We start from the raw sequence: 14,981 nt of genomic DNA on the forward strand, positions 1-14,981 counted from the left end.
AGTTGGACATGGGGATCACTAAACCACTTTGTTCCTCTTCCCAATGTAACCACATTGAAAATATCTTATTTTTCTGCCCTTAATTATTATTTGCTTTTTTTAAAAAAAAAAAACTTTTTCTTAAATAGGACTATTAAAAATGTGTGGTCTGGTCTAGTTTGTTGGGGCTGCCTGGGCTCAGAGTCTAATCTTAATAATGCTTAATAATTCTTGGTAACAAGAAATTCAAGGCCAAATTCAGCAACATAGAGTTTGAGGCCAGCCTGGGCTATATGAGATGATCTCAAATAAATAACAAAATAGGATCCTAGTAAAAACATAAAGAAAGTCTCTATACATGGGGACAGAGAGGAGGTGGAGATGGGAGATAGAGCTGGAGAAGTACGGGATGCTAGTCAGTACAAGGCAAAGAAAAGATTTGAAAATTGACCATTTAGTTTAGTTTTTCTGTTTTTGTTTGTTTGTTTATTTGTTTGTTTGTTGAGACAAGATCTTTCTATATAGCCTTACCTGGCCTGGAATTCAGTATGTAGACTAGGCTGGCCTCAAACTCAAAGACTATGTAAGTCTTTAACAATGAGCAGTTAATATGAAACCTCTTCATTAATATGAAGTCCTGCTTCCGGGTTTTGTGAGTCTTTACTCAGTGCCTAAGTCCACAACAGAATGCAGAGAACCCATGCATTAGAAGTTTGCAGTGTGTCTCAATGTCCTTATTAGAGTAAAGGAACAAAAATGGCTGAAGGCCCCCCTCTTATGGGTCCACGGTGTGAAGCCAAATACAGGATATCTTCACTGATACTTAACAGATATTCACTTGCAAAAATGAGTATCTTATATGTTCCCTTTGAATATTGCTTGGAAATCAGTCATTTCCTCTTAATTACTAGAAAATTGGTCCAATGGGTAAAGATGTTTGTTGCTAAGCCTGGCAGCCAGAGTTTGACTCCTAGGACCTGCATGTAGAAGGAGAAAACCGACGGCCATTGTCATCTAACCCCAGTATGTATAGGACCATGGCACAAACACATGCGCACACAAAATAAAGAAAAGTAATACAAAACAATGAAAAGAGGAAAACCATACTATTTCCATTCTCTTTTAAAGCATTCTAATCACATTGGTAAAACTAACCTTGTGAAAAGATTTCAATTAAGGCTCTGTCTCCTATAGCACAATGCATTTATTTACACAGGAAGACACCGAATAAAGAAAGTCACAGCCCTCCATCCACTTACAATAGGAAAATGAATTGTAGTAAACTAGAGTATTAATAAACATTGCTTTCAGCATTGTTGTAAGCTACTCTCCCTTTCAATTTGGTTTCTCTCGACACAATAGTAACACATTTAAATCAAATACTCATTTATTTTAAAGGTGAAATCAGCTTCACATGCAAACATTATCTCCTGTGTGTCAACCACTGTGTGACTACCTGTAAGTTAATTTATATTTGGAGTTGGTTTAGAATAAATAAGAATCACAGTAGACTTTACTATTGTGAATTCAAGTTATTCAGCTTACTCTAGGGAAAGGTTAAAGTAGCTCAAGACCTCCTGTCAATATAGCCCAGATGGGGACTTAACTGTCTTAATTGTTCCCCTTATCACGGAACATACGTTCCAAGACCCAAGAGATGCCAGAAACTGTGAGCAGCATTGAACCACCAAATCTACATTACGATTTTCTTTAGAACTTTTGCTCAAAGTTTAATTTATAAAACAGGCACGATGAGGTGGTTTGAGGAAGCATGGCGCCCACAGGCTCACATACTTGAACACTTGGTCACCAGGGAGAGGCACTATTTGAGGAGAAGGAGGTGTGACCTTGTTGAAGGAAATGTGTCACTGGGATGGGCTTAGAGGTTTCAAAAGCCCATGTCAGGCCTACTCTCCCTCCATCCCTGCCGAAAATCGGCATGTAGAACTCTGAGTTACTTATCCAGCACCATGTCTGCCTGCGTGTCACCATGTTCCCCGCCATGATGATAATGGACTAAACCTCTAGAACTGTAAGCCAGCCTCAATGAAATGCTTTCCTTTACAAGAGTTGCCTTGATCACGGTGCTCTTCACAGCAATAGAACAGAGACTATGACTAAGACACACAATAAGAAATTAACAACAATGACCAAGAAAGTCAAATATACTGTGATAAAATTCATGTCAGTGTTCTTAGTCATGGTGGCACACACCTGTAATCCTACCACTGGGAAGCTAGAGGAAGGAGACACAGGAGTTCAAGTTCAACCTCAAAGCCTATACAGCAAGTTCAAGGACAACCTGAGCTGTGGGAAACTCTCTACCAATGTGTCTCGCTTCACATCCCATTGCCTGATGAATAGTAGGCTTCTCAGAAACCAATGAACGTGCGTAAACATGAATTAATGAGTGGCTGAATATACACCTCCCCTTTTCGCCACATGCTGTGGTGGTCTGATCAGGAATGGTCCCCACAGGTTCATAGATTTGAATGCTTGGTCATTTGGGAGAGGCACTACTTGACAGGGATTAGGTGGGTTTTGGAGTTTCAAATGCTCAGGTTGGGCCTAGCGTCCCTCTCTTCCTGCTGCCTGCTGATCCAGATGCAGAGTTCTCTGCTCCTCTCCAGCACCAATCTGCCTGCATGCCACCAGGCTCCCGACCATGATGACAATGGACTAAACCTCTGAGCCTGTAAGCCAGCTCCAGTTAAATGCTCTCCTTTATAAGAGCTGCCGTGGTCATGCTGTCTCTTCACAGCAATAGAACACTGGCTAATACACATACTTAATACTTTATTGCATCTTCTATATGAGAACAAGGTCTTTAGCACCTATTTTTGTACTATAGTTGTCTCCTTTTATTTGTGATTTTTGCTTCCTATGATTTTGGTTATCCATGCCAACCGTGATCCAAAACTAGGAAATGGAAAATCGTAGAAATAAGTCATAAATGTTAAACTGCATACCATTCAAGAGGATTCTATGAATATGGTACTGAACTACAACAACAATCGATCTCACAGCCAAGGTGACTACTCAGTGGCAAAGGATGGGTAGCATACATAGCAGGGTGTTCTGGACAAAAGGCTCACAACTGTAGGGTGGAACTCAACCACACATTTCATGCTGATTCTAGATCAGTTCCTTGGGTATCAGCAGAGGTCAGTAGTAGCCTAAGGCTGGACCATAATGCTGAGGTCATTCACCTCCTTTGGCTCATCAGGGAGGCACTGCACTCAATTCCCTTCACCAAAGAGAAGGATAAGCTCAATAGTATATTCCATTTGAGTAGAGTTTATTAGTGTGTGTGTATGTGTGTGTGATGTGTGTGAAGTGTGGGTGTGATATGGTATGTGTGGTGATTCAGGAGCTGGTTCTCTCCTTCCACTGTGGGTTCTGGGGATCAAACTCAGGCCATCAGGCTTGTGTGGCAATCTCTTTACTCACTCAGCCATCTTGCCAGTACCGCAATAAAATATATCTTGATAGACAGAAAACACACACAAATGTGTCTTTTGGAATTGTAGCTGGTTGTCCTCTTACTAGTGTACATATTTTTAAATTTTTTAAATGAATTAACATGTATAAACACTTAAGTCACTTTGTATACACATTAAAATCATAAGCAGAAGAAACAGCATTTTAGGAGCTATTTCAAATGGCATTAGCCACACATAAGTGCACTTTAAGAACTAGGGTACTTCCTACTAAATACTTACGGGCATGGAGGAACCTCCAATCTGGTAAGCCTGGGATAAGCCTATGACTCAATACAAGCTACAGAATAATGTTTGTCTACAACCTTGTACTCTCAACAACTTCTGGCACTAGAGATCTTGCCATGGGCGGAGCCTACCCTTTCCTGTCCTACCATCAATCTAAGGTTCAGCTGGCCCTTTGAAATTCTCTCCTCATTACTACTCCCTGATATGATTCAAATATGGTTTGAGTGTATTGCCCAAAAGGTCATGGGCTGGAAGCTTGTTCTCCAATGAGGCTACATTGTGGTTAGAACATTTAACAGATGGCGCTTAGTTGAAGATAATAATGGTATGCGGGCACTCCTTCTGGAATAAGACAAACGCGTTCTCAGAGTCAATCAGTTCTCTCAAGTGGGTTGTTAGAAAAAAGAGGCACTCCTACATCAGGTCCTTCGTTCGGCACATAACCAATTCTCAAATGTTCTTACAAAGTCAAAGAGGCTGTCACCAGAGGCTGCAAAATCTCCAACATTCAGCTTATTAAGATGTGAGAGCAATAAACCACCTTTCCTTATCAAGTACTCAGTTGTGGGTATTTTATTAAAGGAAGAGAAGACAATTACGCTCCCCTGCCAACCACTCACCAGATGGTGAGCACCTAAACACCCTTTAATGCCTACATTAAAAGCCCGCTCCTCACTGAGGCTACAGCTCAGCGGCAGAACAACTGCCTAGCAGACAATAACCTGGGTTCAATTCATGGGACTACAACAATAAATATCCCTTCCTCTACTGTTGTCTCTACATAAATACACATCAGCAGAGAGGAAAGACTCCCTCAAGAACTTTGGCAGAAACCGTCCTTCCCATGTCCTAAGAACTCCATCGAGGCTGAGTTTAGAATAATGGACTCATGAATGCTGCTGTTACCGCAAAAACCACAGCTCTCCTCCAAAAGGAAGTAAGGGATGGCTAATTCTGGAGCCATCTGAGTAACCATGTCCCAGGAACACAGATTTAGGTTGCCCCCAAATTCCGTGTTCCTACGTGGAAGGGGTTTCCCAAAGCTTTTATAGTTTCATAGAACAGAGGAAGTCATAAATCAAGGCAAGCTTAAAACACTTGGCCGGTAAATCAAAGAGGCATGCGGGTACACGATGGGGGACACTTTCCTATAGGTTTAAATGCTATCTGATGGCGTTCTTAGTTTTTGGCTGGTAAAAGTCCAAAAAGTCTGCTAAGTCAATAGATTCTAAAAGGTTCTTCCCCCGTATTGTCACAAGATGTCACAAGTTCCAGCACAGGGGGACAATCAGGTAGTACTGTTCCTGAGGGTCAGAATTTAGTCTGAGATAAGATAACCAGCCCGTGGGCCTGTGCAACATTCCAGTCTCTCCACAGAACTGAGATCCTAACCAGTCAGTCAGTTCCTGCAGACGCAGCTTTCTTTCAGGAGTTTTCGTTCACGGACAGGTGTGGCTTCTCTTCAGCAGTGTTCGTTCACATGGCAAAGGAAAACGGAAGACTTGGATAACATTCCGTCGGTAGCAGTACTGCTCCCCGCTTTTACCCCGGTCAGCAGTGCAAAGGAATGAGCATGGCAAGCACATAAACAAAAATGTACAGTTTATGGAGAAAACAGTTCTAAAAATTATACCCAAGGCATGTTCGAAAAACACAGTGGTGACCATCAAGGGGAACCCTTCCCTTTTTCTTCACACTGGGAAGCAGAAAAGGGCTCAGAGATCCAAGACTCCAACTTTAGGAAAGAGAGAGCCAGTCCATGAGGCCTAAGGCATTCCCTGATCCTCAAAAGCAGCCGTAGTCAGGTGTTTCCCAGGTCGGCACACAGGAGCAGCGACAACCATGGTGCCAAGCGCCCAGGCTCCACTCTGCCCTAAACTGAGAGTCCTGGAGTCCTGTCCCACTGTTCTAGAGCTGCCAAAGCTAACCAAGGTGTGGCAGGCCTGTAGTTTCTACATGGCAGCCCGGAGACGCCATCGTGGGGCATCACGGTGCCCGGGGAATGCACTTAAGCTTTGACTGGCAGGTGACAGGAAGAGATGACAAAGGCAGTGAGGGTGCAGAAAAGTAGATAAGGGGTTAGTAACCTGAAACTGCGCCTTTTTTCCCTTCTATTTAAAACTATATCAAATCAATGTAGTCTGCTATTTAATGAGTAAGCTGTATTGCTACCCACAAAGTATGGTTTCAAAATGCCTGGGTCACGGAGACCCAGGGCAGTGGATCAGTACCTGCCTACATGGTGAGTGAGGCTTCTGGAAAGGAAAAGTATGTTACCTCATTAAGGGAATACTCACGCCTCTCATCTGCTCAGAAGACTGCCTACCTTACGGGTGGGGAGGTGGTCTCCTGGCTGGGTGACTGACAGGCGCTGCTGGATTAACTCTGCTGGCCTGGAATTTAATATGTCAACCGGGCTGGCCTCAGACTCAAGAGATTCATCTTGCCTCTGCACCCTGAGTGCTGGGATTAAAGGATGCACAGCCTAAATTACCTCGTAGGAGAGGAGACAGCAGTATTTGATGTTCTAACTTTTGAGTAGATCAGCATCGTGTCCCCACCCAGAACCACAAGTGGGTTCCTTTAGAAAGGGGTTCATCCCAAGCCCTCTAAGGCTCCTGGAACAACTTCTCTTCTGAGTGTGTACCCCAAAGCCATTAGGAGATGTACTAAAATTAGAGAATAAACATGACCCATTTACACCATAAAAATGCAGAGATCTAGTTCCAAAGTTGCTCACTGTTAGGTCTCAAACCTGGGACACAGGGCTAAGGTGCCTATTTAACATATCAAAGTGGACCCAGCAGCCAGGTTCTCCCAGCATCCCTCAGTCCCTACCTACTTCAGGGTTTGGCTGGCATGCTCTGCCCTCTACCCTAAACTTCACCAGCCTACATATTGGGCTAGCCTTCCCTCCCCCAGTTGCCTTCCCTATATAATTTTGGCTACCTGCCCCCTTTGTCTACGCTTTACCTTCCTGGCCTCGTGGTCTGGTTGTGTCTTCTCCCATCCCCCCTGTTCTCTCTCTCTCTCTCTCTCTCTCTCTCTCTCTCTCTCTCTCTCACACACACATACACATACACACACACACACACACACACACACACACACACACACACAGGGGTGTGTAAAGAAAATCGCCATGACTGTTTTCTTTCTGCTATTAATTTGTTGTATGACAACCACTGCTGAAACACATCACTGGGATTTTATGAGCTCTTTTCACGGCTGGCACCTCACTGACCCGATAATAAAACTCTGTAAGAACTGGGCCACTCTTTAAAAATATGCCCTGGACCAAATGGGTGTCGCAGTAAGCTAAACTTAAGGAAAGAGGTAGAAAATAGGGCCTTTGCAAGATTTAAAAAAAAAAAATCTGAGCAAGCTCTCCAATGAAAAAGCGCCAGAACCTGAGAATTTCTGGTTCGTTCACAAAGGTTATAAACACTAACTTGGTATCAGGTTACAGATTCAATTATATACTAACTTGATATTGTATTTCCACCAAATTATTGATGAGCAGCATTAAGACACTCAGCAGACTCATTTATCAAACCTCAAAACTCTAGTTTGCATTGATTTTCATCTATAAACACTACACAGTAAGTATATATTTATCATCAAGGACAAAAAAATGGAGGAAAAAAAGGAATCAATATAACTATAGAAGATAGCTAAATTTACGGAGACAAAAAGAAGTGAATACAGAGCGCCTACTCGCGTTGTTGGGCATCCACTGTAAAGGAATCAGCTCTGGACCTGCTTTCCGCTTCCCATCCATGGGAACAGTGTGTGAATGCTGCCAGTACCTTCCGGGGCATTCAAACTGCCCCATTAGGACTGGTTTTAGGTCTTCACTCCGCCTCTTACTATTGGGATCTGTGAGCGTCGACTTACCCACAGAGTACAGAGGGCCAGAAAGCACACAAAGTGGAGAGGCGGGGCCAGATGAGAAGATACGGATACATGGAAAGCTACAACGATGCCTCAAATCTAATCCAAACTCTATTTTGGCAATACTCCTAAAATACTTTACTTCTTAGTTCCAAAAGGCTAAAGGAACTTTAGTGCTGTTCCTAACTGCTTTTGTTACTGTTTCTGAACCAAGGTCTCATGGAGTAGCTCAGGCTAGCCTCTTTCAGTTAGACGTGCTGTGTAGCCAAGGATGACCCTGAGGTTGTGATTCTTGAACCTCTATCTCCTCAGTGCTGGGTTTTCAGGCCAGCAGCACCACACCCAGTTTATACCCCCGATGAGGATGAGGATCACACCCAGGGCTCCGAGAGTGCAAAGCAAGCACTCACAAAGGGAGCTATAGCCCCAGGCGCTATCATTTTTGTTAAGAAAAAAAAAAAAAAAAAAAAAAACGTATTTTCTACATCTGCATCTTTCAACAACTTAAGTGTTTCCTAACAACGTAGTAAAACTTGTGTCCTCTAGTGTTTGTAAGTAAACACACTTCCAAACATTTGGCTTTTTGTCCCACCCTCTCAACATACACTTACTACATTACTAAATCATTTACCTCCTCTAATATCAAAATACTGTGGTTCCTCATGATTTCTTCATGATTAGATTGGCTCGCTCTCTCTCTCTCTCTCTCTCTCTCTCATGCACGCATGTACATAGGTAAGCAGACAACTTTCAGTAGTCAGCTTTCTTCTTCTTCCTCATGCTTTCTGAGGATTCGAACTCAGGTAGTGAGGCTTAACAGCAAGCACCTTTACCTACCAAGCCATCTCAACGGCCCCATCTTGGATCTTTTAAAGAAAACATGTTCATATAATGAGTAGTAATCCAAATATTCTTGTGGTTTTACTTACAACTGAATTGCTCTAAAACTCAACACAACAACAAAAACCCTGTTCGTGAGGCTGGAATTTAGCTCAGTGGTAGAAATTTACACAGCAAGCACAAGGCCCTGGGTTCAGACCCAGCACTGCTAGAAAAAGAAAATCAGCTTATCACTTTACTATAAAAAAAAAATCTTCAAGCCGGGTGGTGATGGCGTATACCTTTAATCCCAGCACTCGGGAGGCAGAGGCAGGTAGATCTCTGTGAATTTGAGGCCAGCCTGGTCTACAAGAGCAAGTTCCAGGACAGATTCCAAAGCTACAGAGAAATCCTGTATTGAAAAAACAAACACCAAAACCAAAACAAACAAACAGATAAACTTCTTCATAGCTAGACCTTATGAACAAAGCTATCCAGATCTCTCCAAAAACATTTTCCAATAAAATGAATGTTTTAAGAGGGAAAACATCCTGACAATCTAACTTTTCACCAGTTCTGTGCCCACAGTATTATTATTAAGAAACAATTTACCAAAGAAAAGAATAAAATAGAAAATAATAAAAAAAACACAATTTGCTTTTACAGATGCCATGCACACACACCAAACAGGCTCTTCCAGTCATGGGAATAATGAAGAGAAATAGGATGATCAAAGTTGACCCAGCCTCACATCCCATGTGACCTTATACAGTAGCAAAGTTCCCAGAAACTGACATTATATAATCATTTTATAACCAATAAACATGGGTGTAGCACAAAGACCTCTTTCTCTTTCTCCAGTTTTTAGCATCACCCACAGTAAAATGATAATTCCAAACCGTAGGATATATGAGCCTTTGGATGTTAAAACAATAAGAGGTGGAGGCCGGATGCCACTGGGCCCTCTTCAGACCCAGATTAAATGCTCAGGAAACACCCAGAACTCTGAGGAATTCCAATCCGTCATCATTTCAAGATTCTCAGGAGAGGGCTGATGGTTCAACAGGAGGAAAAGAACCCATTTCCTCACAGGCAACTCAGTAGAGCACCTGTGGTCAGATCTCGGCACTCACATCAGAAGCTATAAGTTACCTTTCCCTGAACAACTGACACCTTCCCTCCCTGAGCTACCCCTGCCCACCCCAACTACTGACTCAGCACTCTCCAATCTTAATTCTCTCTCTCCCTCCCTCCCTCCCTCTCTCCCTTTCTCTCTGTCTCCCCCTTTCTCTTTCCATATATCTCTGGCCTGTGTACCACTTGAGTTGCATGTCTGGTGCCGGAGGAGGCCAGAAGAAGGCATTAGATCCCCTAGAACTGGAGTTACAGACTGGTGTGAGCTGCTATGTGGGTTCTGGGAATGGAACCAGGGTCCTCTAGAAGAGCAGCCAGTGCCCTGAACCTCTCAGCCATCTTTCTAACCCACCAATCTTGGGGATGCACAGAGACCCTCTTCACATAAGGAGTCTCCTTTATGAACACAATCCTCAGGCCTGAAACCAAGGCCCGCACATAATTCAGAAGTTTCAAGAAAAGGATTGTTAGGAAAGAAAAATCCTTACAAAACCTGGCCACCCAAAGTTGTTATGTTCCTCCACAGATGGATGTCTTATTTGCAACTCCAGAGGAACTGTATGGATCACCACCCTCACCCTGCACTACCCAAAAGAAAGTCAGGACCAATCAGAAACTCTTCAGTGTTCTACCCAGAAAAGAAGACTTCTGTCTCCTGTCTCTAGGAAGGCTTCAAAGCAAAAGTGATAAAAGACTGAGTGGAACAAAAACAAATAGCAAAAAGATCCATTACTATTGCTGGCTTTATCAAACTAAGGTTTTCCTAATGGAATATTGAAAGCAGTGGCCTTTGGTCACTCTAAGCACCTGTTAAGAGTACCCACAGATAGAGACATTTGATTGTTTGAGCTCTTAGGGCCTGAAGGCAGGCCATCCTGGGGTCAAATCTCAGCTCAGTCACGTGCTGACTGTGTGGCCTCACACACATAATTGTTAACACTCTAAGTTTCGGTTTTCTCATAAGTAAGATGAGGGTAATAATTGCATCTACCTCCTAGGACGCTTTGTAAAGGTTAAATGTCTAGTGTTTAGAAAACACTTTAGAACTAAATACTAATACAGTATTACTATTATCCCGAGAAAGCTGCATAATACAGTCTTACATCTTAAACAAGGCCATGGTAAATTTTAACTTATAATGTAAAATTATATTTACTATTTGGGCATGTTTAAATACATGGAATATCAATTCAAACATATTGAATAATTTGTCATTTATCTAATAGGGATTTTTTGTTTTGTTTTGTTTTTGATTCAGGGTTTCTCTGTGTAGCCCTGGCTGATCTAGAACTTACTCAGTAGACCTGGCTGGCCTCAGACTCAAGAGATTTGCCTGCCTCTGCCCCCGAGTGCTGGGACTAAAGGCATGTGCCACCATGGTCCAGCTCTGATATGGCTTTTTTAAAAATTAAAAAACTTCTTAGTAGAGCGATGGTGGCACACATCTTTAATCCCAGCTCTCGGGAGACAGAGGCAGGTGGATCTCTGCGAATTTGAGGCAACCCTGGTCTACAAAGTGAGTTCCAGGACAGCTAGGGCTGTTACACAGAGAAACCCTGCCTTGAGAGAAAAAGAGTTAAAAAGTCTCTCCTCCCTATCCCTACCCTCAGTAGGTTTCGCCAAAACTGGCCTCTACTTCCTGAGTGCTGGGATTACAGGATTGTAGCACCACACCCGGTTTATGGAGTGATAGGATCAAACCCTAAACTTCATGCACGCCAGGTGAGTCGCTGCCACCTGGCCCATCTCATCTGCCTGAGAACCTCTGCTGACTAGGCCAACCCTTCCTTTACCTGCTGCTAACCACCAAAAGCTCTTTTGGCCTGTCCCTCAGCAGTTATCTCTCTCTTTGCCATTTTTATAAAAACAGCTCTCACTACCTGTCAGCAATGAAGGTGATCAATCATAGCATGAATGTCAAGGGCAAGAATGTTTCCTCAGTGTTGTGTGTAGCTCAACAGACTGCGTTTTGATTTGCAAAATAGCCATTTGCAACACCTGTCCCAAGGCAACAAGTACATTCCAAACACTTCAACTAGAATTCAGGTTTCGCATCATTGCCTTCTGTCTTATTTTTCTAGGGAGAGTCTGAGCTCACCTTTTCCTTGTCTCTCTTCCTGCCCCATATTGCTGGGTCAAAAGGACCACTCCAGTATTCCCCTCTGAGAGCATAGGTCTGGCACAACGGAATATCTGTCCTAAGAGGAGAAGACCGCACTGTCCAAAGACTCTGGGCAAACCCGCTTTTCTTTCGCTTTAAGTAAGCTAAGCTAGCAATAGACCTTACCCAACACCCCGCCCCAACTCACAATCCATGCATCTGATCAGGAATTGGCCAGTGATTCTGCGTCTCTCACTTCTCCCAATGACCCAAAGAATTCCTCCTTTGTACATTGAGGTCAGGGCTAGACAAAGTACTCTTGTGTAATTTATCATTCTAACTACCCGCTTTCCTCATGGCAAAACGCACCTTATTTATCCGTGCAATGCTGCTGAGTATCTGATGCAGAGCAGTGCCGTCATTGTGGGGACAGACTGTAAAGGGACCGTCCCTCAGAGCTCACCTTCTCTGAGCATGGCAACGACAACAGGAAGACACAGGAAAGAAACAATGTTCCGAAGAGAAGTGCTTGTAAGTTTTTAAAAAGATATTATAAACCCACTGTTATAAACACTACCAACACCTCAAAAGAGGAATTTTCAACACCTCTCCCTTCTCCCCACCTTATTTTTTAACCATATTTTTACCTTACATAATTTCTTTTTGTTTGCTTTTTTTTTGGCTTTGAAACAGGCTTGAAACTCACTGCGTCGATCAGATGGACCTCAAACGGGCAGAGATCTTTCTGCCTCTGCCTACTGGGTACTGGGATTTTTACAGGCAGGCATCACATGTGGTCTTTACATGATTTTTTTTAAAGTATTTATTTTATGTGTATGAGTGTTTCAACTGCTTGTATGTCTGTGCGCTAGGTACACGCTGGGTGACAGAGGAGGTGAAAAGAAGCCATTGTATCCTCTAGAATTGGAGTTACAGATGTTTGCGAGCCAACACATAGGTTCTGGGAATCAAACTAAGGTCCTCTGGGGGAGCAGTCAGAGCTCTTAACTACTATGCCTTCTCTCCAGCCCTGCCATTTCTTAAATCTGTGTTCTCCACTCTGCATTTATGGTTAATCCAAGCCCTGGAGAAAGAACGCTCCTCTTCTGTGTTTTCACCCCATCTCCAGCACTCCCAACTAATCTGTGATTTCTGGATTCATAAATCATTCCAACCTGTTCTCTATCTTGACTGATCTCTTGAACAGCCCAAAGTGACCTCCTGTATCACAAAACGGCCCTGCCAAATCCCCTCAAGTGTCCCGCCCCCTCCCTCAAGTGTCCCTCCTCTCACAAACAGCAGCTGGAAAGAGTCTGAACTTAGTACTGGGTGTGATCTTTAAGTCATGCACTTTCCGGAGTTTACACACCTAACAACTTTCGGGTCAGAGAATAGGAACATGTTGGAAACTAAAATTCGAGAAGCTGTATCCAGAAGGAAGAAGAGCAGCACGACAGAAGCCATAGAATACTGTGTGTTCGGGAAGACACAGAGAATGACCTCTGCGTGAGCAATGAGTTCAAACAGGGAGGGAAGCAAACAGGCAAAGAAAGGGCAGCAAACCCATAAGTGTACGTGAGGCTTGAGTCACAGTGGCTCTTTCTGTAGGAGTCCATGAGGCAGGAGCCCAGCAGAAACAATCAACTTCCTGCCTCAATCAGACTGCACGGGAGAATGTGGAAGAGAAAGCAAGCTCAATCATTTAGCCAACAGTGAGGAGAGGATCAGAGAGGCCCAGTAAAAAGATCCCTGAAATCAGAAGACCAGGTTCTCTGGCCCAGCTTTGCCCGGAGGGGCTTGGGCAAGCATGGCGAGTCACCTAACCTCCCTGGTCTCAGCTTTCTCATTTGTAAACTGAAGCAGTTGAACTGGCTGACCTCAAAGGTCCCTCAGTACCAAACTAGACCAACTGTATATTATTTCTCTCATTAAAACATTCATCATGGCAGGAAAATGGGGGTGGGGGCGGGGGCTGCGGTCTCTTTCTAGTTTTTTTTCTTCCTCAACTTCAACTTTCTGTTTCCTAAACTTACTTCAATTATGTGCCTCCCACATCACAAATTTAATACTTTCCTATAGAATTTCACTAATGAATTAAGTTTAAAGAGGAATTGATTACAAGAGGGGGTTGTAATTAAACGCCCTTGCTTCACCTTTCTGGGACCAAAACATCCATCGGTCTCTGTACTCATCTTGAGATTCTAGTTATGATTTTAGAGTCCTCCAAGAAATGTGTCCATTCAGCGTTGGCACCATACATACACAGCTTTGAGGTAAAATACATGTCCATATAAGCCATGAACTGTAAATAACCAGAAGGGTTATTTCCTTCTTTTCAATATTACCCACTAAAGCCTGGGACGCGGGGAATAATGCTGAAAGCAGGTTTTTATGTTTTGTTTTGTTTAATTTGTAAAGTATGTACTTGACAATGCAGCTTGCTGAACCGCACAAAATTCTTGGCACTGACTTTTTCACTGAAGGCTGACATTTCTTATGCTGCATCCAGAAGCCCTAGAGCTCCGGGAAAGGCACCAAAACCAGCAAACACGGATGCAATTTCATTCTGCCCCTATTTGAGTTCATGCACCAGAGGCAGACAGAGCAGTCATACAATTTAAGAGATACACAATGGTTCAGAAAGCCTCGTCAAACAGCCAGGCAAAGTTTAAACTAGAAAACTTGGTACCCCTCCCTTCCAAGATGCCGGGTATCACGATTCGCTTCCCGGGCAGTGGTTTAAGCAGCTACACACGGAGTGACTTCACACCTGAGCGCCAGACTCCCCCGCAGGGCAGGAGCGCGCCCGCAGGTGCAGGAGACGCCTGGGGCGAGGAACTGAGCCGCACGCCGGTCGCCGCTAAGCCAAGTTTGGCTTTCCTGCACCGCCTCCCTCTCCCGCCCTTCACCCGCCCGCGTGCGCGTCCGGACACCCGGTACCTGCAGCACCTGCGGCGGTCGTCCAGTAGCTCTCGCCCGCGGTCCCGGCGCCCGCTAGTCCGCTGCGCTGCGGCTACCTCTCGTCCGCCCGCCTCTTAGCCGCCGCGCTCGCGTCACTGCGCGTGCTCAGTCCGCACCCCCCCCCCCCCCCGCCCGCACGCTTGGAATCCACTTGCCGGGTTTTAGTTGCTGCACCCAAGGGAGAGGCCGATAGACCTTTGGGTTCAGGTGAAAGGAGACTTGCGGGAGCTGGGGAGGATTAGAAGAGGTGGTCAGGCGCTTTACTAGCCCAATTACGAACATTTGCACCCCTGCAATGAGTTTAGCACGGTGATTCTCAAACAAGGGGTCATCGGGATCACCTAGAGGCTTTATTCAAACAGCTC

General features: G+C 44.1%; 1 protein-coding gene across 2 annotated transcripts in view; it reads right to left on the reverse strand.

The window, feature by feature from the left end:
- Pls1 (plastin 1) overlaps positions 1–14,716 on the reverse strand; it is a 92,250-nt gene extending 77,534 nt beyond the window's left edge. Inside the window, exon 1 of one of the 2 annotated variants that reach the window (XM_048452524.3) lies at positions 14,596–14,716. The gene's annotated coding sequence lies outside the window, so the exon portion shown is untranslated. The remainder of the gene's footprint in view (positions 1–14,595) is intronic. The other variant, XM_048452526.3, reaches the window with a different exon arrangement.
- Between the last annotated feature and the right edge of the window lie 265 nt (positions 14,717–14,981).

This window comes from Myodes glareolus, chromosome 4 (assembly GCF_982192425.1).
Source record: "Myodes glareolus chromosome 4, mMyoGla1.1, whole genome shotgun sequence".
In the NCBI taxonomy this organism is placed as follows: Eukaryota; Metazoa; Chordata; class Mammalia; order Rodentia; family Cricetidae; genus Myodes; species Myodes glareolus.